The 12,864-nt window shown below is 44.7% G+C and overlaps 1 pseudogene; it reads left to right on the top strand.

Annotated features, from left to right (window-relative positions):
• The first annotated feature begins 8,441 nt into the window (after positions 1 to 8,441).
• LOC144374481 (repulsive guidance molecule B-like) lies at positions 8,442 to 10,400 on the top strand (annotated as a pseudogene).
• The last annotated feature ends 2,464 nt before the right edge of the window (positions 10,401 to 12,864 follow it).

The following is a 12,864-nucleotide window of genomic DNA, read 5'->3' as shown; positions in this document are numbered from 1 at the left end:
AGGCTGTGATTCTGCCCAACAAGGAAAACAGAGGGCTTTTAAAGAAGCTGTTCAGTGGGTCCAGGTGCACCCTGATGGTGAGTTGAAATTTACTTGTCAATTGGAGAGACAGTCACTTCCCAGTTCTTCAAGTGACATCTCCTTCCTATGGAGGACACGATGAGTCTTTTTCTCCACCCCCAGGTTAGGGAGGGAGAGAAAGGAGAAGAGGAAAAGAAAAACACATCCTTCTTAAAATAAGCAGCCAGTGCTATATGAAGGTGAAGTGGATCACTGTTAGAAGATCACACACAGAAAATCAGTATGGGAGAGTATTCAAGAAATCCCTAAATGAGATGGAGCATACAGGGACCTAAAATATGCAAGAAATCCCCAGAATAGGGGTTTGAATACATGATGAGGTCACAGGGTGTGTAAGAAATCCCCAGTAAGGGGGATTGAATGGGGAGAGGGAAGGAGAAATTAAATGCACAGGAGGTAAGCCAAAATAAACTAAACGGGAACAGATCTTAACAGATTAGCAAGCAGTCTTTGTTCAGCAACAGCAGAATATCTCATTTTCAGTGGAGAATATGGCAACTGGTCACATGAGGGGTCTTTTTTTATAGGGTTTAATGAGAGTTAATCATAGCAGAAAGTTTAATGTGACTTAATAGTTAGGTGCCATTGAGCAATCAGGAAACTAGTTGTATAGGTTTAAAATCTAACTCAGGAAAACAGTTGTAAAAGCTTGAAACTCATTTTGACTGGGATGAAGTCCAGAGTCCAGAGGCTGTTGTTTGCCTCCTCCACAAAAGACCCAATGTCACTCAATAAGAAAGGACGAGCCCAGGGGCCCATAGTTTGCCTTTCCTCCTTCCCCCCCAGGGTCACACTGTCCTCCTTTTCTTCCTGGGGACTGTCATTCCCCTTTTCTATTTTCCATATCCTTCACAGGGGGAAATTCAATTACAGGAATCTAACAAAAACAAGGAATAAAAATTGTAGAGCTAAATACGGGTAAGAACAATGGAAAGAACCCATATGTACAAAATCTTTTTTTTTTTTTTTTTGCCTTTAAAGAGTTCTGAGCAAGAACATGAACAGTGATAACATGGAATAAGAATATCTTAGTTTTTTTCAAACATGGGAAATACACCAGGAGGAGGCTAAGTGTAGATGTATTAATGAGCACCATCAAGGCATATTTCAAATGTAAATGACCTTGAGGCTCCTCTGTGGGAACTAACATCTCTAACCAACTCCTTTCTCCCAGAGGTGGAAATCTGAAGATGGAGGTGAACCCAGATGGAAGTTACAGGAAGAAAGTGGCGTGAACCCAGGGGGAAAGTAAGACTATGGCCTTGATAAGATGACGGTTTAACATACCTTTTGCTCCATGCTCTACCCAGAACCATGTATAAATTCCTAAGCTGGCACACCAAAGTGGGTTTCTCTGCTGTCAGGGCCCCTCCCACATGGCAAGATTTATCCCTTCTCCCTTAAGTAAATCTTGCTGCTTGTACTCTTCTCTTCCATGATTGTCTGTGGATTTTATTCTTCAAAATTTGGGAGACAAGAACCCAGAGGAAATTGGCGAAGTCCTCCATGAGGCTACAGGAAGCCACGCTCCTCCTGGGCACTGGAACCACCAGCTGACGGCTATCTTGACACTTCTCAATCTCAAAGACCTTGACTTATATGTAATTCTCAAGAGAGGTTCCTTGTCTGCCACAAGCTGTGGACACAGGGAACTTTGTCATCACAGTAATTGCCATTCGCCACCAGAGGGCAGGGTGGCAACAGCTCTGATCTCCATGATCCTGAGGGCCTGGCCCTGCAAAGGCACTGTCACCCTGGAATTGAGGGAGGAAGCATACACACACATGCCAGGTGCACATTATCCAGGACAGAAGAGGCTAGATACCTGAAGACTTTTCAAGAAGCAGGTTTACTGACGGTGGGGTCCAGAGGGCTATCACCTAAAAGATTCTCTGGACCCTGAGTCTGGAAATTCCCATTTTTAAAAGACCAGACAGAGGTTTTACAAGCTTTTTCTTCTTCTTCTGCAAAGCTGGTATTTAAGTAAGAGAAAAGTACCAACCACAATGCCCCCTGCAGATGTTTGTCTGATATCCTGTGTAAAAAGCTTTCTGAAAAAAACAGGAAATTATGTTACAAATAGGATGTGAGTTTCAGGTTAATTCTAGTAAGGGTTGTCAGGGTGAGGGGCATTGTGGAATGCTTCCCACACACACCTCCTTACATATCACACAACACACACACACAACCCAATACACATGTCACACACACTCACTCAACACACAGTACTACAACTCACAAGCCACAAAACACACCATCCTGTACAATCAACACATGACATGCACAACACCCTACTATCCAACACAAACATAGCACACACAGGGCAGGTACATATCACATAAACATTTCACACACACTTCACACACACCACATATGTACACATTACACTACACACTCACGCCATTCTTTGAATGCTATTGAAGTGTTTTTGTGGCTCATTATATGGTCAGTGTGTGGACATGTGTCCCTATGTCCTGAGGCTTCAGATCCTGGTCCCTGTGTCATGTGGGGTGGCCATGGGGAAACTGGGGTCTGGAGGAGGGCCTCACGCTCCCTTGAGGCTCATCCTCCTGGGCCCTGTTGACCACCCACCCTGCACCCCAGCTACCTCTGGTGATATTGAGGGATCAGGGCCCAGCCCTCTCACTGACCATCAGCTCAGGCCATGCCTGGGAGCCCACGGGTTAGCAGCCATACCACAGCATCCTCATGCTCTAGAGCTGTGGGCTCCCTCCACCCCTCACCCTCATAGCCTTTCCTTCTGCTGGCCCAGATGCCAAGGGCTTCAGCTCATGCAAGCTGCATGGTATCCTCCATTTTCTCTAGTGGGATGGACTCCAGCTGCTGCTTCCTGGAATGCAGAATGGGAAGGGGGCTATGAATCAGGGGGTGGGGCTCCAGGGTGGGGCTCAGAGACCCTCCTCTCTGAACTTTCCCTCTAGTCCTAACTGTGTGTAGCGACATACCCTGAAGCCCAGGAGTAGCTTGGGGTGGTCTGGGCAGGTGGGGGCTCCATGCCCTTAGGAGAACTTGCTCTGGGGGCCTGGCACAGGGGGAAAAGGGAAGAAAGGTGGGGAGTCCAGGAGGGAACTGAAGGGACCCTGGAAGCTAGAACACCACAGGCCCAGGCTGGTCATGGCCACCAGCTGCGTAGGGAACATGGACAGCGCCTCAGGATGTGGACCCTTGGGAGTCCCAGAAGGGGAGCAGGCATTGGGGGAAACCTTTTCTATTCTTGGGGCCCAACAATCTGGAGTCTCTGCTGACTGTATTGGGGCATTCACCAGCGTCACAAATAAGAGGAGACAATATAAAAAGGAAAAATGGATTTAATCTCAATTTGGCCAAAATGGAAGAAGAAGCTGATCTGCCTCCACCCGACCATAGAAGCACTGCGGTCTTCAGGAATGAAGCCAGGAGACACCAGGGAGAAGCTGATCTGCCTCTGCTGTCCCACAGAAGCACTGCCATCTACGGGAACGAAGCTGGGAGATTCAAATGTGTAGATCTGGGGGACCCTGCTAGTCATTGTGGGGAGATCCATCCAGCCCTGAATTCTCCTAGCCCGGCCAAAGCTCCCATCCTGGGCATGGGACAGTTCATTTTCAGGGAACTGGGAAGTTGGCAGGAAATGACAGGGACTGAGAAAAAAAGAAATTTGGAGCTTCTTTGAAATATTCTGAATTTATTTGTGCCCCATCATATTTCCCTGTATTGTCCATCCTGTAGTCTTGAGGGATGTGGGGTTCTTTATTGAGAAATTGTGTGCATGGAGAACTTTGCTATTTGAGCCCCCTACACTCCCCTCATTCACCCTTGGGGTACATGCACCTGAGTGTAGTCCCCAAACCCAAACCCTTTCTTCAGTGGTACAGATAGGAGCTCCCACATCTCCTCTGCCTCATCTTCCACCTTCAAAAGTGTGGATCCTGCACATCTATCTGGGAGTCCATCTCTGATAGGGGACCGTTCCCAGAGGACCCAGTAGTGAAGTCAATGTGGCATCATCACAGTGACCAGGTGATCCTGGATGTTAACTCACACTCAGGGTGGTTGGGAAAACATTCTATCTGCAATTAAATCCTTTCTTCATTTTGTTACAAAACAGAACAGAGTGCTGTGGAAACCTTGGGGAAGGTGGAGAAGATCAGAGCAGGAGGAAGCAATGGCCCACATGGAGGAGCACTCCAGACTTTTACCTCTGAACCTCGGCGGTGTCTGAGTTCTGTGAGCAGGGAAATGGAAGCCATCAGAATCAGGGAAGTGTTGCACATTTGGCTTCCATAGCTGACCTGGAAGGCACTTGGTAGGTGCCTCCACTCCACCTGACCAGGGCTGGATGTGGCCATTGCCTTCTCTCCACTTGGCACGTATGAGCAAGGCCATCATCACGGAGAGTTGGGGACATCTGTGGTCTGGGTTTTCCAAAAGAGCCAATGCTCCCTTTGCATCTGGGAGATAGCATATATTTTTATTTACCTTTCACTACAACCACTTCTTCCATGCAGGGGCACAAGTGCCTCTCAGGTCAGGGTCATTCCTCCAGCCACATGGGCCAGGTCCTTTTTTCTAGTTCTGGGATGGACTTGTCCCATCTTTTGGTCTGTCCCTTTCATCTATAAACTGGACCCATCATCTCAGGCCTGGTCAGGAGCACAATCTGCAGTCACATTCCCAGCCAAAGACAAAAACTACCCCAGCCCCCATGGGCTAAAGACTCAGGAGGCTCCTAGAACCTGTCAGAAGTTCACTCCAGATGAGACCTCAGAACTCACCCTGCAGTGTGTACCACCCTGAGTGTGGTCACTGGGTTTAAACATCCATATAGCCTGGTGCATGGCCAAACCTGCAATGCCAGCTACCAGGAGGCTGAGGCAAGAGGAACACACATTTGACGCCAGTCTGGATGACTTCCTAAGATCCTGTGTTTGAAAAAAAAAAATTCTGGCAGAGTGCCCCTGGGAACCACACCTAGTACCACAAATCAACAAATACATATATGTTCTTTAAACATTCACACACTGATGTAACAAGAGCCAGTATCAGGGCCCAGGATGATTCCACACCTGCCTGTGGAGGAAGCAAGTACCCAGCACCACCACACCTAGCCCTGCTGCCTGTCACAGTTACCAGCTGAGCTTGGCTTGAGTGTGTATAAGAAGGGGTTGCCCTGATCATTATCTTGGAATTTGGCCTTGTCTTCACCTGCCTCAGCTCAGCCCTGGGCTTAGTCTGGACTTTGGTGTTAGTCTTGAACTGACCTTTGGCCCTGCACCTTACTCTGTTCAATACACAGGCTCCTGTGTGCTTCTAGATTTAACTTAAATCTAGATATGTCCAAGTTTCTGAAAGAGCCCACCAACCCATGGGTGTCCTTTGGGGACAATTGTTTGGTAGATCACACCTGTCATCTCACTGGAACACCCAGACAGAACAGCCTTAAAGGCAACATGACAGGAGCCAGCCCCTCCTTGACCAGCTCCTGTCTGCAACTTTCCCTGGAGGGTGATGTTAGTACCACACAGAGGATGGCTTGGAGGTAGCTGGGCCTGGGTTCTGGAACCTGCTCTGCTTCTTGCTGCTTGGAAAAGTCACATCAAGTCCCTGAGATTCTTTTGCCATTTGGAAACTGAGGCAATCACTGTTCCCTTAGACTGGAGGCAGATGGTCAAGACATCAAGTGTGTTGAGCATCCTGCTAGACTCAAGGAATAAAAGATGCTGTCACTACATAAAAGCTGTGCCCTCCCCAGTCTTAGCAGCAGGGTGGAGCCGGGAGCTCCTCCTGCCTTCACACCCTCAAGTCAGCACCCTCACTGGGAACCTCCTCCCCAGCAGCCTGCAGTTCCTGTCCCCACACCCCCTACTTACTCTGTGCTCACATTCTCTCCCTCTTCCTTCCAACCTCCACTACCCAGCTTCCCCTGTAGCCTCCAGAACACCCATAAGGAGGCTCAGTCCCATTGCTTAGGCTGGGTGATTGTGCAGAGGCCAGTCCATCTCCCAGCTCAAGGAGGGCCCAGTCTGGCCAGGAGGGTGATGGTGCCAGTTCTGTGGCCATCCCTGCTTGAGGTTGGCACACAAGCCTGGCCAGGGCACTGCTAGGGATGGAGCTTTGCCAAAGAATGCTCCAGGGCTGCTGGGAGAGAGCCTCAGGGAGTGGCAGGCAGTAGTGCAGGGCTCTGGAGGCACAGGGCAAGTGTCAGAGCTGAGCCCTAAGTGGGAAGGAATACTCTCCAGCTTCTAGCAGACAAAGAGATGTTCACCAAAGATCCAGGTAATGAATGCACACAGTATTCCATGAACATGTACCTATGGACAAGTGCACACAACCCCATGTTCAAAACTTCAGAAGCAGAAATGTGCAGAGCCCGGGGTACCTTGGCCTAAATCCATCTAACAGGCAGGTCCGTTCCTGCTCCCTTGGCCTTCTCTGCAGCTGCACCATGGCCCTGCCCACTTGTCCAGCTTCACTGCTTCTTCACCTTCATTCTTTATCACCCAAGTGTTTCCTCCCTTGGTCTGAAAAAATTTTTCATATCACATTGCACTGGACATTTCATGGGCTCATCCTACCTTACTGGGTAAACACTCTCCTCCTCCCCCTTTCAAGTGCTTTACAATTTCTAGAAGTAGCCAAGTGAACAGAGATTCTTTTGATTGCTTCATCTGCATTATTGAGCCCAAGGCATGTGAGCTTGAGGCTGGGTTGTGTGCTGGTTCAGTTACCAACTTGCTTCCCAAATGCTTCCTACTGGCTTGTTGGGTTTGTACTGTATTTGGAAACTTCCGTTTCAAGTCATCTCATTGACACTTGATATTTTTATTTTAAGAAAGATCACTGATTAGGAGGGTGAATTCTGACTTCCAGGCTTATGTTTCTGAGTGCTTGGTCCTAATGCCTCTCAAGGGTGCATGAATTTGCCCAGCCTCTTAACTCTTGGTAGATTCTTTTTCTCCGGAAAGTCCCTGTTGATTGTTTTGAATGAATATAGATACGATTTCCTTAAACTCTGACTTCAGATTCAGAGAGGCAGTGCAGACCCCAAGCCCAGCTCTCACCACCATTTAGGTTCCTCAACAGAGATACAGTGCAGGAGGCTCCAGGAGAAGTGAGATATGGAGGGGCCTGAGGGACAGGAGGAGCCTTGGGATGTAGAGCAGCCCTGGATGCTGGAGGGGAGCAATGGAGGCAGTGAGGTTGGAGGAGCCTCAGCAGTTGCCGCCAGAAGCGAGGTCACTTTAGCTCTAAACTTTCTTGCATTGTCTCACATACGAGTTTTTGAGGGACACCATTATATCTAAATCATAACATAGTGTATCATGTTTATTTATTTGTGTATGTTGAATCATCCTTGAACCTATGGGATATATCCCACTTGACCCATTGTGATAATTTTCATAGTCTGCTGTTGGATTTGATCTTCTAGTATTTAGTTGAGGAGTTTTGCCTCTATGTTTATCTAGAATATTGACCTGAGATTTTCTTTCTTTTTCTTCTCTCTCTCTTTTTTTTTTTTTTTTTGGTATTTTTTCCAGTTTGGGGGTCAAGGTAATACTGGCCTCATAAAATATGTTTGGAAGAATTCTTTCCTCTTAATTTTTGGGAATAACATAAGGGATTGTTAAATGTTTATGAAACCTGACAGTAAAGTCATGAGGCCTGAGCTTTTTTTTTTGGTGGAAGGATTTTTATTACAAATTCAAATTTGCTGCTTGTTATTGGTCTCCTCAGGTTTTTTATTTCTTCATGATTCAATAATAGTAAGGTGTATTTGCCCTTTTTTTTTGTTGTTGTTGTTGTTCATCAGAAGTATGCCTGTTTTCTTTTTTCTTTTCTGGTACTAGGGTTTGAACACAGGGGCACTCAATCACTGAGCCACATCCCCACCTTTTAAAAATTTTATCTAGAGACAGGGTGTCGCTAAGTTGCTTAGGACTTCATTAAGTTGCTGAGGCTGGCTTTGAACTTCTTATATTTCTGCCTTAGCCTCCCCAGCCACGGGGATTACTGCATATGCCATATGCCTAGTTAAGTGTGTCTCAGTTTAAGAGCTTTTGAAGACGAATTTTGATATAATAAAAACAATCAATTTAATATTCTAAAATTTAGAATACCTGACTAGCATGCATAAGACCCTGGGTTTGGAGAGCTTGTGCCCCTCCTGTAGGTCCACGCCAGGACTCCACGCCCGTTGAGGCCACGCTGGCCGGGGTCAGGCGCTGGCACTCTCAAGGCTGGCGCTAGCTCACCTCACCATCTCCATATCTTAAGCTCCCGCTCCTCTCTCCTCGCCCGCAGTCTGAGGCCACGGTGATGCTTTTGCTCCGCAGGCTGTGCTCCCATGAGCTTGTGCTCCCATGAGCTGCGTTGGTAAGCCGCTGGCCTTGCTGCTACTGCTGCTGCTCAGCCTTGGACTTCTCCACGCAGGTGACTGCCAACAGCCATCCTAATGTCGAATCCAGAAATGTACCACGGACTTTGTATCCCTTCGAAAGCCTGCCTTGGCAACCTGGTGTATCATTCTGCTGTGTTAGGGCTCAGTGACCTCCTGGGCTGGAGGAACTGTTCCAAGGGTGGACCCACATCCTCTACCAACCTTGAAGTGACCCATGATCCTTGTAATTATCACAGCCACACAGAACCCAGAGAACATAGGGGAGGGGACCATAACCCTCCCCCAGTTATTTTTTGTGTGTGTGTGTGGCTTGTTCGGGGATCTTTACCTTAGAACTTTGAAGGATCACTTCCAAACTTACAAAATGGAAGGGAACTGGACACTCATAGATAATAATTAGCTTTCAGTTCAAGTGACAAATGTGCCTGCGGTCCCTGGATCCAGTGCCACTGCTACAAATAAGGTAAGTGTGCTTTCTTTTTTTCCCTCTTTCTACTCATAACTTCCAAATGTTTGATTTTTCGGGCAACTTTCAAAATGTGGTATAAAATGGTTATTCTAGAGGAATGTTTTTTTTAATTTTTTTAATGTTTTCTTGAAATGCAATTAGCAAGAGTTGATAAAGGATTCAGTAAGGAACTTGCTCTGGAATATAAAGTGTTGGTCTAAATTTAAATAGACAATGATATGAAAAATAAATATTAAACTGTGAAATGGCGTTCTCCTGGATGAAAATGCAGGCCAATTTAATGAAAAACTGTGTGTGTAGGTGTGTGTGTGTGTGTGTGTGTGTGTGTGTGTGTGTGTGTGTGTTTCTGGCCAATTTAATGAAAAAAAATATTTTTTTTTGGTGATATCTTTTGAGGGCATGTGTGTGTAATTCTTCTTGAAGAATTCCATATTCAGTTTTATCAGATGACTGAAGTGGGCATTTAGAATAAAGAAAACTGTGAAGCTTGAGGCAGTGACCCATAAGGAAATATATTTTAAAAAAATATCTTCAGTTGTAGATGGACACAATATCTTTATTTTATTTATTTATTTTTATGTGGTGCTGAGGATCAAACCCAGTGCCTCACACCTGCTAGGCAAGCGCTCTACCACTGAGCCCCTGCCCCAGCCCCATGAAAACATATTTTATTGGTGATTTGGAAGCTATAGTAAAATGTAATAGCTATACACCAAACTTCCCAATGGCAAACCCATAATGGTATTTGTTCCTAACCTTTTGGTGACCAAGGAAGTTACAAATTATATATTGCATAAAGAGATATATAATCCCCTTGTAATTTCAGGCCTTGGGTTAACAGTTTAAGTCAGAGCTAAGGGAAAAACTGGCAAAATTAAGTTAAGCTTACCCTGCCTACTGTCCACTGTCTATAGCCCATGTCTAATTATTTTTAAAGCCCAACAGCAACTTCCAGGCACCAGTGTCTTCCTACAAATAGGTAGAAAGGAACTATCAATAGGGTTTCCAATTGCCAGTCAATGCTAGTCAAAAAGGGTTTCTACTAAAAGAGCATCCCAAGTAAACCACTTCCTTCCCTAGTATCCTAACCACAAAACCATACATATGGCTTTGTATGTAAAGCAAGGCCATCTCATTTGCTTTAACTTCCTTTATTTATTATATCTATTCATAAGCTGCTTCAGATTAAAATACAATTGGTGAGCATCAAGCTTTTAAGATACTTATGACTTTCTTTTGATTTTGGGACACCTTCCCTTGCCTCTAAACATATGTGGTATATTTTTTAAAAAAATTTTAATTGTTTGACTTGGCATTTTATGAAGGCAATTTTATAACACTTGCATAGATATCTGCATAACCCAGGGATTTGTATCGCACTGAGTTAATTCTAGCTCCTTACCTCTTTAGGAAAAATTTAATAGCACCCATCACCACCATGCTCCCAACTAGTCTTGTAGCCAGCTTTTCCTTACCCTAAAATTGATCATGAAAACACAAAATTGATATTTATAATTCCTTCTTCTACACCTATTCCATGTTTCCTTTATTATCACTTTAGCTAGATTCATCCTTCATTCCTAGGGAATCTGAATCCTCATTATATTTCCCTTTATTGGGTTACTGTAATGGTTTTCCATTAACATTTACTTATGACACCCCCCACCAATCTCCTGGATATCATAATGGTCTCTTCTTTCTCATGATGTAGAAAAAGGCAAATTTCCATTATTAGTTGGAGTTGAATTGTCTCTGGCAATATAGTAACCCCCTTGTTTATTGTTCAGTGACATAAAGAACTGCCAACTGGTAGATTTGGTAGAATCATTCCTTCCTTGGGAATTGTATCAGATACTTCTTGTGTGCCACTGGAAATTCTCTCGGCCATTATCTTTTACATCAAACAGGGCTGAAGTAAGCAGTTCTGCATAGATTTCAACCACCAGCCTTGTGCATGTAGTTAGTCTGACAGCATCACCTCAGACATGTTCCACGTGCTTCTTGTGTCCTGCCATTGGGTCTCTCTGATTCCATGGAGGGAATATCATGGAAAACCAGCTCAACTCTCACACATGCAGAACTGGTAAGTACATGGAGTTAATGCCAATGAGTCAGTTCTTACAAGTGCTGAATGATTATGAATTCATGCCTCAGTCATCACAGAGCCAAGTTATTAAGTAGAGTAGTATATCGTGTTCCCTAATATCCCTCTATTCCTTACTTCGAAAAATCATATACAATTCTCAAATTACTTGCAAATAAGATTTTATCTCAGCCTCTGCTTTTTAAAAAAATTATTTACATCACAGGATATGACAGAAAATAAGATCTCTAATCTTCAAATCAACAAAGCCCAACACTGTGGTTGTGAGAAGCAAAAATTCTGTGTTATTTGGCTTAATAATGAGAGATGTCCTGCTACCATCCCTTTGATTCCCAGATCTGTGAATCATGTCTATGGTAAAAACAGCACCAAAATGGATTTCTGGTTCAAATATATATCATATTCTATAAGAGACTACAATGACTTTTTTTGTTATTCTGTTTAGTACTTTGTTTCCAGCATTTGAAAAAAATGCTTGACATAGAGTAGATTCTCAATAAATATTTGAAGCAGTGCTTTCTTTATGGCACACATCTAAACGCAAATTGTCACCAGCTGGCCAGGCTGGCAAGATGAGCTGTGTTCAAAGGAGCTGGCTGTATCAATAACTAAGAAAATGGTGAAGAAACCTGTAGCACATGAACATGAGTTTCTAAGATCAAAGACAGGATAGCTCAGTAACCCCAAAGGTCAGCTCCATGCTGGGCAGTGCTGGAAAGAGCAAGAGAGCGAGCACAGCCTAAACTCTACTATTTATTGAGGAGAAGACATTCGATAGAATATTCCACCCAAATAAGGCAAGGGGTAGGGTTTCAAAAGGTGGAGTCTTGCTTGGTGATGTCTTGTGGTCAGCAGATTAATTGACATCTTGGCAAGTCACACCCATCTCAGTTGCTATGGTGGGATCACGGGCTGAGAGAAAGGAAAGGCACATTTTTTGTTGCACAATGCCAGACCAGTCCTCTCATATGTTCAAATGTGCTTAGCTCACACACACAGCCCATGGATGGCTCGTGACACCAAATAATATAAAGAAGATAAGTGCCAAGGTCTCGGCTTGGCACCAGAAGAGCCACCACACACCTTGTAGGTTCAAACAGCAATTCTTTATTCCCGCTCTTACACCGCCTCCACACAGGTCCAGGGGCAATCACGTTCTGCTGTCTCCCGCACAATTCACCTACTCCACGAAGCTCTCTCCAAATCCCATTTTAAACTCATGAAAACTCTATGGGAACAAGCAACAGAAACACCCTAATCCCAGCAATAATCTTCAACCTCTAACTTCCCTAAAACCCATTATCTTAAACTGGCAATGCCTTAAACTCAAGGAGCCGGTTACTTCCTCAAACCTGATCAGCTCTAAACCCGGATCCGCCTTGGTCCTTGAGCAAGGTCACCTTATTAAAGCATGCATGCAATGTCCCATCGAATGTCCTCTAAGCAGCATGAGGTACGCTTGGCAAGGAAATTTCTATGCGTCATTCCTACTTGGTAATGGCCCTCAGCAGATAAGCATAGGCTCTGCACCAAATGACATACAAATGCATGAAATGATTCATATTTTTCTGAAGAGACAAACATGTCATTAAAATATAAAAAATAGGTTTGGGTTTTAAGTAATAAAATAGAGAAGCATTTTGGAATGAAAAATGGCAGGCAGGTTAGTATAGCTAAGGATTGTGACTAGTGAAAGAACCTAAATACCTTGCACTAGAGTTCATACCTTGTAACCAGTTCTTAAAACATTTTAGAAGCTATCATTAATCTATATCGCTTCATCTGTCTATTATCCCATAGACCAAGGAGAAA

The sequence above is a fragment of the Ictidomys tridecemlineatus genome, unplaced genomic scaffold (assembly GCF_052094955.1).
Source record: "Ictidomys tridecemlineatus isolate mIctTri1 unplaced genomic scaffold, mIctTri1.hap1 Scaffold_712, whole genome shotgun sequence".
NCBI lineage: Eukaryota > Metazoa > Chordata > Mammalia > Rodentia > Sciuridae > Ictidomys > Ictidomys tridecemlineatus.
Note: the sequence above shows the minus strand (reverse complement) of the source record. Positions and strands in the feature narration are given on the sequence as shown.